General features: G+C 40.3%; 1 non-coding gene across 1 annotated transcript; it reads right to left on the reverse strand.

The window, feature by feature from the left end:
• Positions 1 to 10,028: 10,028 nt before the first annotated feature.
• Positions 10,029 to 10,135, reverse strand: LOC148293018 (small nucleolar RNA R71). Its single transcript, XR_015825885.1, has one exon. It is a non-coding gene; the product is annotated as a small nucleolar RNA R71 (small nucleolar RNA).
• Positions 10,136 to 11,349: the final 1,214 nt, after the last annotated feature.

Here is an 11,349-nt window from a genome sequence, read left to right on the forward strand (position 1 = left end):
GAAATCAATAGGTGTGAGAAATTGGACAATTCAAGTTCAACGGCAGATCGTTCCTAATTGGAGTGGTTGGTGTATTCCATACTTCTAGCGATTGGATTTCACTCAAAACAAACCAAATGACTCCTCCCACCATATTATGATATTGCCCAAGTTTTGGGCTCGATCCGAAAACAATAGGTGTTCCAAATTGGACAATTCAAGTATAACGGCAGTTCGTTCCTAATTGGAGTGGTTGGTGTTTTCCATACTTCTAGCGATTGGATTTCACTCAAAACTCACCAAATGACTCCTCCCACCATATTATGTTGTTGCCCAAGTTTGGGGCTCGATCCGAAATCAATAGGTGTGAGAAATTAGACAATTCAAGTTCAACGGCAGTTCGTTCCTAATTGGAGTGGTTGGTGTATTCCATACTTCTAGCGATTGGATTTCACTCAAAACTCACCAAAGGACTCCTCCCACCATATTATGATGTTGCCCAAGTTTTGGGCTCGATTCGAAATCAATAGGTGTGAGAAATTGGACAATTCAAGTTCAACGGCTGTTCGTTCCTAATTGGAGTGGTTGGTGTATTCCATACTTCTAGCGATTGGATTTCACTCAAAACTCACCAAATGACTCCTCCCACCATATTAGGATGTTGCCCAAGCTTTGGGCTCGATCCGAAATCAATAGGTGTGAGAAATTGGACAATTCAAGTTCAACGGCAGCTCGTTCCTAATTGGAGTGGTTGGGGTATTCCGTACTTCTAGCGATTGGATTTCACTCAAAACTCACCAAATGACTCCTCCCACCATATTATGATGTTGCCCAAGTTTGGGGCTCGATCCAAAATCAATAGGTGTGAGAAATTGGACAATTCAATTTCAACGGCAGTTCGTTCCTAATTGGAGTGGTTGGTGTATTCCATACTTCTAGCGATTGGATTTCACTCAAAACTCACCAAATGACTCCTCCCACCAATTTTTGATATTTCCCAAGTTTTGGGCTCGATCCGAAATCAATAGGTGTTCCAAATTTGACAATTCAAGTTCAACGGCAGTTCGTTCCTAATTGGAGTGGTTGGTGTATAACATACTTCTAGCGATTGGATTTCACTCAAAACTCACCAAAGGACTCTTCCCACCATATTATGATGTTGCCCAAGTTTTGGGCTCGATTCGAATTCAATAGGTGTGAGAAATTGGACAATTCAAGTTCAACAGCAGTTCGTTCCTAATTGGAGTGGTTGGTGTATTCCATACTTCTAGCGATTGGATTTCACTCAAAACTCACCAAATGACTCCTCTCACCATATTAGGATGTTGCCCAAGCTTTGGGCTCGATCCGAAATCAATAGGTGTGAGAAATTGGACAATTCAAGTTCAACGGCAGTTCGTTCCTAATTGGAGTGGTTGGTGTATTCCATACTTCTAGCGATTGGATTTCACTCAAAACTCACCAAATGACTCCTCTCACCATATTATGATGTTGCCCAAGATTTGGGCTCGATCCAAAATCAATAGGTGTTCCAAATTGGACAATTCAAGTTCAACGGCAGTTCGTTCCTAATTGGAGTGGTTGGTGTATTCCACACTTCTAGCGATTGGATTTCACTCAAAACTCACCAAATGACTCCTCCCACCACATTATGATGTTCCCCAAGTTTCGGGCTCGATCCGAAATCAAAAGGTGTTCCAAATTGGACAATTCAAGTTCAACGGAAGTTCGTTCCTAATTGGAGTGGTTGGTGTATTCCATACATCTAGCGTTTGGATTTCACTCAAAACTCACCAAATGACTCCTCCCACGATATTATGATGTTGCCCAGGTTTTGGGCTCTATCCGAAATCAATAGGTGTTCCAAATTGGACAATTCAAGTTCAACGACAGTTCGTTCCTAATTGGAGTGGTTGGTGTATTCCATACTTCTAGCGATTGGATTTCACTCAAAACTCACCAAACGACTACTCCCACCATATTATGTTGTTGCCCAAGTTTTGGGCTCGATACGAAATCAATAGGTGTTCCAAATTGGACAATTCAAGTTCAACGGCAGTTCGTTCCTAACTGGAGTGGTTGGTGTGTTCCATACTTCTAGAGGTTGGATTTCACTCAAAACTCACCAAATTACTCCTCCCACCATATTATGATGTTGCCCAAGTTTTGGGCTCGATCCGAAATCCATAGGTCCGAGAAATTGGTCAATTCAATTTCAACGACAGTTCGTTCTTAATTGTAGTGGTTGGTGTATTCCATACGTCCAGCGATTGGATTTCACTCAAAACTCACCAAATGACTCCTCCCATCATATTTTGATGTTGCCCAAGTTTTGGGCTCGATCCAAAATCAATAGGTGTGAGAAATTGGGCAATTGAAGTTCAACGGCAGTTCGTTCCTAATTGTTGTGGTTGGTGCATTCCATACTTCTAGCGATTGTATTTCACTCAAAACTCACCAAATGACTCCTCCCACCATATTATTATGTTGCCCAAGTTTTGGGCTCGATCCGAAATCAATAGGTGTTCCAAATTGGACAATTCAAGTTCAACGGCAGTTCGTTCCAAATTGTAGTGGTTGGTGTATTCCATACTTCTAGCGATTAGATTTCACTCAAAACTAACCAAATGACTCCTCCCACCATATTATGATGTTGCCCAAGTTTTGGGCTCGATCCGAAATCAATAGGTGTGAGAAATTGGACAATTCAAGTTCAACGGCAGTTCGTTCCGAATTGGAGTGGTTGGTGTATTCCATACGTCTAGCGATTGGATTTCACTCAAAACTAACCAAATGACTCCTACCACCATATTATGATGTTGCCCAAGTTTTGGGCTCGATCCGAAATCAATGAGTGTGAGAAATTGGACAATTCAAGTTCAACGGCAGTTCGTTCCTAATTGGAGTGGTTGGTGTATTCCACACTTCTAGCGATTGGATTTCACTCAAAACTCACCAAATGACTCCTCCCACCATATTATGATGTTGCCCAAGCTTTGGGCGCGATCCGAATTCAATAGGTGTGAGAAATTGGGCAATTCAAGTTCAACAGCAGTTCGTTCCTAAGTGTACTGGTTGGTGTATTCCATACTTCTAGCGGTTGGATTTCACTAAAAACTCACCAAATGACTCCTCCCACCATATTATTTTGTTGCCCAAGTTTTGGGCTCGATCAGAAATCAATAGGTGTGAGAAATTGGACAATTCAAGTTCAACGGCAGTTCGTTCCTAATTGGAGTGGTTGGTGTATTCCATACTTCTAGCGATTGGATTTCACTCAAAACTAACCAAATGACTCCTCCCACCATATTATGATGTTGCCCAAGTTTTGCGCTCGATCCGTAATCAATAGGTGTGAGAAATTGGACAATTCAAGTTGAACGGCAGTTCGTTCCGAATTGGAGTGGTTGGTGTATTCCATACTTCTAGCGATTGGATTTCACTCCAAACACACCAAATGACACCTCCCACCATATTATGATGTTGCCCAAGTTTTGGGCTTGATCCGAAATCAAAAGGTGTGAGAAATTGGACAATTCAAGTTCAACGGCATATCGTTCCTAATTGGAGCGGTTGGTGTATTCCATACTTCTTGCGACTGGATTTCACTCAAACTCACCGAATGACTCCTCCCACCATATTATGATGTTGAACAAGTTTTGGGCTCGATCCGAAATCAATAGGTGTTCCAAATTGGACAATTCAAGTTCAACGGCAGTTCGTTCCTAATTGGAGTGGTTGGTGTATTCCATTCTTCTAGCGATTGGATTTTACTCAAAACTCACCAAATGACTCCTCCCACCATATTATGATGTTGCCCAAGTTTTGGGCTCGATCCGAAATCAATAGGTGTGAGAAATTGGACAATTCAAGTTCAACGGCAGTTCGTTCCTAATGGGAGTGGTTGGTGTATTCCATACTTCTAGCGATTGGATTTCACTCAAAACTCAACAAATGACTCCTCCCACCATATTATGATGTTGCCCAAGTTTTGGGCTCGATCCGAAATCAATAGGTGTTCCAAATTGGACAATTCAAGTTCAACGGCAGTTCGTTCCTAATTGGAGTGGTTGGTGTATTCCATACTTCTAGCGATTGGATTTCACTCAAAACTCACCAAATGACTCCTCCCACCATATTATGATGTTGCCCAAGTTTGGGGCTCGATCCGAAATCGATAGGTGTGAGAAATTGGACAATTCTAGTTCAACGCCAGTTCGTTCCTAATTGGAGTGGTTGGTGTATTCCATACTTCTAGCGATTGGATTTCTCTCAAAACTCACCAAATGACTCCTCCCACCATATTATTATGTTGCCCAAGTTTTGGGCTCGATCAGAAATCAATAGGTGTGAGAAATTGGACAATTCCAGTTCAACGGCAGTTCGTTCCTAATTGGAGTGGTTGGTGTATTCCATACTTCTAGCGATTGGATTTCTCTAAAAACTCACCAAATGACTCCTCCCACCATATTCTGATGTTGCCCAAGTTTTGGGCTCGATCCGAAATCAATAGGTGTTCCAAATTGGACAATTCAAGTTCAACGGCAGTTCGTTCCTAATTGGAGTGGTTGGTGTATTCCATACTTCTAGCGAATGGATTTCACTCAAAGCTCACCAAATGACTCCTCCCACCATATTATGATGTTGCCTAAGTTTGGGGCTCGATCCGAAATCAATAGGTGTGAGAAATTGGACAATTCAAGTTCAACGGCAGTTCGTTCCAAATTGGAGTGGTTGGTGTTTTCCATACTTCTAGCAATTGGATTTCACTCAAAACTCACCAAATGACTCCTCCCACCAAATTTGGATGTTGCCCAAGTTTGGGGCTCGATCCGAAATCTATAGGTGTGAGAAATTGGACAATTCAAGTTCAACGGCAGTTCGTTCCTAATTGGAGTGGTTGGTGTATTCCATACTTCTAGCGATTCGATTTCACTCAAAACTCCCCAAATGACTCCTCCCACCATATTATGATGTTGCCCAAGTTTTGGGCTCGATCCGAAATCAATTGGCGTGAGAAATTGGACAATTCAAGTTCAACGGCAGTTCGTTCCTAATTGGAGTGGTTGGTGTATTCCACACTTCTAGCGATTATATTTCACTCAAAACTCACCAAATGACTCCTCCCACCATATTATGATGTTGCCCAAGTTTTGGGCTCGATCCGAAATCAATAGGTGTGAGAAATTGGACAATTCAAGTTCAACGGCAGTTCGTTCCTAATTGGAGTGGTTGGTGTATTCCATACTTCTAGCGATTGGATTTCACTCAAAACTCAACAAATGACTCCTCCCACCATATTATGATGTTGCCCAAGTTTTGGGCTCGATCCGAATTCAATAGGTGTGGGAAATTGGTCAATTCAATTTCAACCACAGTTCGTTCCTAATTGGAGTGTGTTAAGCTCATAATTTCATACATATACATGCCCTATTTACTTACTTCTTTTGCTTAGTTTCTTAGGTTTCTAAGTTATTTGCCTCCCTTTGTGTGTTTTGTAGGCAAATAGAGCAAGAGGGCATAATTCATGCAATTCAAGCATGTTAAGGCCTAATTTGGATGAATGGATGAAGAGCTTAAAAGACAAACTCATTTTGGCTACAGCCCCCTGCCAGTCCAGTTCCGTAGGTCATATTGCAAGCTTTGTTTCAGTAACCTACACAGCTCGGATGAGGCAGCATTCTCCATAAAAGTTGTTCCAATGGGTGTGTACTATAACATATCCAAACTTCAGCCCCATTGGATAAATATGGAGTCTGTTACCTAGCAAACACAGAGCCATGCTCAGGATGGATTTTATCAGCGCGCAAAATGAGTTAGCAATTTGTTTTGGCCTTAACTTCCTCCTCCGACCTTGGATTGGCCCAAATGATATATGGCTGGAAAGAAGACATTCGGAACTTCAAGTTTGAGTGCTTAAAGTCTTAATTTGTTTAAGTGAAGTCCAATTCGTAAGCCCTTGAAGTTGCCGGTCATGCTGACCTCAGGATGAGCTATTGTAAGCCATTTCAGATTTTATAAAACAAGTGTTGTATGCATTAGCCATATTGAATTCAGATTTTTCACTTCCTTAGGCCTATAAATAGGGAGGTTCTCTAAGCTTGTAAACACACCCCAAGGGGGGGAGCTCTCAAACACTTCTCTAGAGCTCCCTTCCCTTCTCTCCCTCAAATTCTCTTAATTTTGCTTTCTAGTTCTCAATTCTAGCTTTCCTTTTGCTTCTTAGTTGTAATTTATTTTTCTTTGTAATGTAAATTCTTTTCTTAAGTTTTCAAGTTTAATTACTTTCCAAGTTTCAATTATGGTTTTTGTTCTTATTCATTATGCTTATAAGTTAATATGCTAGTTTGAATGATTGATCACCATTTAGGCTTGCATGTTAGCTATCTTGGTTTGAATTAAGAGTATACACCATGCTTTAATTCGAATTGAACTATGAATAGGAAGAGTATGTATGGACATTCGACAACAGGGATTAGATACATGCTTGGTTGTTTAAATTGTTCTTCTATGCTTAATGGGTTCCTAATGCTTAATTTTAGGTTAGACAACAAATGATCAAATTAGGGAATTAGGAACACAAGGTTATGACCACACACCATGGCTTAATCATACTTTAGCTAGAATCAATCCATTAATCTAATTGAACTTGGGAACTTGTTTGCTTGAGGTATTTCCTTTTTCTTATTTTATTTATTTCTTTTTTTTCATTTCTGTTTTGTGTAGGAGAAATGAATGGGATCATTCAATCACCAATCCTCGTGGGATCGACCTCGCACTTACATATGCTATACTACCAAACGGCTCGTGCACTTGCGAGTATCACAAGTTGAGGATGCAACTGAATCCATTTTGGTGCAGCTGAAATCCACACAACAGAGTGGCTGGTGTATTCCATACTTCTAGCGATTGGATTTCACTCAAAACTCACCAAATGACTCCTCCCACCATATTATGATGTTGCCCAAGTTTTGGGCTCGATCTGAAATCAATAGGTGTTCCAAATTGGACAATTCAAGTTCAACGGCAGTTCGTTCCTAATTGGAGTGGTTGGTGTATTCCATACTTCTAGCGATTGGATTTCACTCAAAACTCACCAAACGACTCCTTCCACCATGTTATGATGTTGCCCAAGTTTTGGGCTTGATCCGAAATCAATAGGTGTGAGAAATTGGACAATTCAAGTTCAACGGCAGTTCGTTCCTAATTGGAGTGGTTGGTGTATTCCATACTTCTAGCGATTGGATTTCACTCAAAACTCACCAAATGACTCCTCCCACCATATTATGATGTTCCCCAAGTTTGGGGCTCGATCCGAAATCAATAGTTGTGGGAAATTGGACAATTCAAGTTCAACGGCAGATCGGTCCTAATTGGAGTGGTTGGTGTATTCCATACTTCTAGCGATTGGATTTTACTCAAAATTCACCGAATGACTCCTCCCAACATATTATGATGTTGCCCAAGTTTTGGGCTCGATCCGAAATCAATAGGTGTGGGAAATTGGACAATTCAAGTTCAACGGCAGTTCGTTCCTAATTGGAGTGGTTGGTGTATTACATACTTCTAGCGATTGGATTTCACTCAAAACTCACCAAATGACTCCTCCCACCATATTATGATGTTGCCCAAGTTTGGGGTTCGATCCGAAATCAATAGGTGTGAGAAATTGGACAATTCAAGTTCAACGGCAGTTCGTCCCTAATTGGAGTGGTTGGTGTATTCCATACTTCTAGCGATTGGATTTCACTCAAAACTCACCAAATGACTCCTCCCACCATATTATGATGTTGCCCAAGTTTTGGGCTCGATCCGAAATCAATAGGGGTGAGAAATTGGACAATTCAAGTTCAACGGTAGTTCGTTCCTGATTGGAGTGGTTGGTGTATTGTTAAGCTCATAATTTCATACATATACATGCCCAATTTACTTACTTCTTTTGCTTAGTTCCTATAATTCTAAGTTATTTCCCTCCCTTTGTGTGTTTTGTAGGCCAATAGAGCAAGAGAGCATAATTCATGCAATTCAAGCATGTTAAGGCCTAATTTGGATGAATGGAAGAAGAGCTTAAAAGACAAACTCATTTTGGCTACAGCCCCCTGCCAGTCCAGTTCCGTAGGTCATATTGCAAGCTTTGTTTCAGCAACCTACACAGCTCGGATGAGGCAGCATTCTTCATGAAAGTTGTTCCAATGGGTATGTACTACAACAAATCCTGATATTCACAACCCCCACAATTCACTCCAACCATCCTCAAACACTCTCAAAATCCCAAACACTCCAACAATCACCAAAACAACTCCAGCAAACCTCTCTTCCATTTCCCTACGAATTTCATCTTCCTTAGCCATCACCACTCACTCAAACTCATCCCAAATCACCTCCATATCCTTCATACATCTTTCTAGAAGTGGGGAAGCTCTTGGAGAAGCATTAGAAGTGGAGAAGCACTTGGAGAAGCCTTGGACACCACAAGAACTTCAGAAAAAGGGTTTTTCTACTCTTATTGTATTCATTATGTTTTCTCATTTCTGTTCAAGTCTCTTTTCCTTTATGAGTAGCTAAATCCATAACTAGGGCTTCGATGTAACCTAACATGAATATTCTGGGTTTATAAGTTTGGAGTTTCAAGTTTGATTCATGATTCATGTTCTTATTCATTATGCTTATAAGTTAACATGCTTGTTTGAATGATTGATCACCATTAGAACTTGTTTGTTAACTATCTTGGTTTGAATTAAGAGTATACACCATGCTTTAATTCGAATTGAACTATGAATAGGAAGAGTATGTATGGACATTCGACAACAGGGATTAGATACATACTTGGTTGTTTAAAATGTTCTTCTATGCTTAATGGGTTCCTAATGCTTAATTTTAGGTTAGACAACAAATGATCAAATTAGGGAATTAGGAACACAAGGTTAGGACCAAACACCATGGCCTAATCATACTTTAGCTAGAATCAATCTTTGAATCTGAATTAGACTTGTTACTTGAATCTTTATAACCCAGAATTGAATTGTTATGGTGATTCGAATGCCCTAGTCTCAAAATCTGTTTTCCAACTCTTAAAACCACACTTTGTTACATTTGTTTACTTGTTTTTGTTTGCAATTTCATTTTGCTTCTTTTGTTCAACAATCACAACCACTCTTGTTTTAAATTCTGTTTTAGACATAACCTCCTACTTTCTTGAATTTGGTAATCTAAGTACATAACTAGTTTTAACTTCTCAGTCTTCGTGGGTACGACCTCGTACTTGTCTTGCTATACTACTAATTGCCCCGTACAATTGCGAGTTAACATAATATTAACAACAAATTTTGGCGCCGTTGCCGGGGACTGAACGAAAGTTCTTCCCTGGTTATGTGCCCAAGGTTACCCTATTCTTTTTAGTGTTTCTAATTAATCTAATTTTCTGTTTCAGGTAGTTTATGTCTAAAAATCCATTACTTGAACAAGTGAGGTCTTCGTTCCAACGTTCTAGATCTTTGAACGCAGGACCATCATTGCAACCCAGACGAGTGACCTCTGAAATTCAGAATCGTCTAGAAAGGGAGTTGTCAACTGCAAAAGAGCAAGCTCTTGCTACATTTACAAGTCTTGCTCTCCACACTGAACTTCCCGGTTCTTCACTTTCAAATTCGGAAGCAAGTTCAGACCAAGAAGAAGAAGAAATGATGGCTGCCATTGAGTTCATGGGAGAACTTGATATCCCAACAATTCCAGCATCTCCTTCAAGCATTTTGCTGCCCACTGTAGCTCGAAATTATGAGCTTAAATCTTCTCATCTTAATATGCTGCCTTCCTTTTATGGTTTACCTAATGAAGATCCATTGACTCATATAAAGGATATTTTTAATGTTGTGAGTTCTTTTCCCTTGACAGGTGTGACAGAAGATCAACTTCGAATGAGAGTGTTTCCATACACTTTAAAGGATAAGGCGAAGTATTGGTTGAATTCTTTGAAGCCTGGTTCACTCACTACATGGTCTGCCATTCAAAAGAAGTTCCTGGAAAAATACTTCTCCACGCAAAAGACCGACATGCTTAGGGACAAGATCTTGTTATTTGCACAGCAAGATGATGAATCGTTTTGTGAAGCATGGGAGAAATTCAATGGGTTGCTCAACCAATGTCCTCATCATGGGATTCCATTGAAGCTTCAAATGCGTATGTTTTATAAAGGACTAACCCCTTCTAGTCATAATATAGTCACCAATTTTGCAGGTGGTTCTTTTAAAACCAAAACTCCAGAAGAAACGTACGAACTCTTTGAGGAGATAGCAATGGAGACCCAACATACGGATACAAGAGGTAAACGTGTTATTAGTGGTTCTAATGATGCTTCTAGTGTGCAGATTTCAAAACTGGAACAAAAGCTAGATGCTCTTCTTGCATTAAACTCAAGAAGCCCTCCGAAGGAAGTGTGTAGCATTTGTGAATCTCATGACCATGCTACCACAGCTTGTCCACTTGGGGCTGGATATCCAGAATTTGTGCAAGAGCAAGCTAAGTTGGTAAATTCCTACAACCAAGGTCCAAGAAATGATCCATACTCTCAAAGTTATAATCCAGGTTGGAGGAATCATCCAAACTTTTCATGGAGAAATACCCAGAATCAAGCAAATCCCCCTTCATTCCAAAGGCCACAACAATCATCATCATCATTGGAAGATATAGTGAAGCAGATGGCAATCAACCAATCCAATTTTCAGCAAACTACACAAGCTGCCATCTCCAAATTGGAAGTCCAATTAGGCCAAATAGCTGCTGAAATAACTCAAAGAGTGCCTGGGAAATGGCCAAGCCAAACTGAGATCAATCCAAAGAACCCAGAAGCCAAGGCCATTCATGTGCTCAGATCAGGTAAGATCATTGATAATAAAGATGATTCTAATCTTTCAAATGATGTTGTGATTGTAGAAAATGAAGAGGAGGAGACCATGGCCACGGAAGGAGAACAACTCAAAACTTCTCAATCTGCTCCTAAGGCCAAATCAGATTCTCAGAAATCCGATCAATTCCAATTGCATAAAAGGGATGACAAATTTGTGCCACCACATCTTCAAGAAGATAGATACGTGCCACCCGCTCCATATGTTCCACAGATTCCATTTCCAGGCCGTCTTAAGAAAGCAAAGCAAGATAAGGCTTTTAAAGAGATTTATGATATTTTGAGTAAAGTTAATATCAATTTGCCTTTGCTTGATCTTATTGAACAGATTCCTGCATATGGAAAATTCATCAAGGACTTGAAAACTCACAAGCTCAATTTCGCTCCAAATGAAGGAGTAAAGCTCGACCAGAATGTAAGTGCTGTATTGCAAAGGAAGCTTCCACCAAAACTAGATGATCCTGGCAGCT

This window comes from Prunus avium, chromosome 7 (assembly GCF_965620075.1).
Source record: "Prunus avium chromosome 7, drPruAviu1.hap1.1, whole genome shotgun sequence".
NCBI lineage: Eukaryota > Viridiplantae > Streptophyta > Magnoliopsida > Rosales > Rosaceae > Prunus > Prunus avium.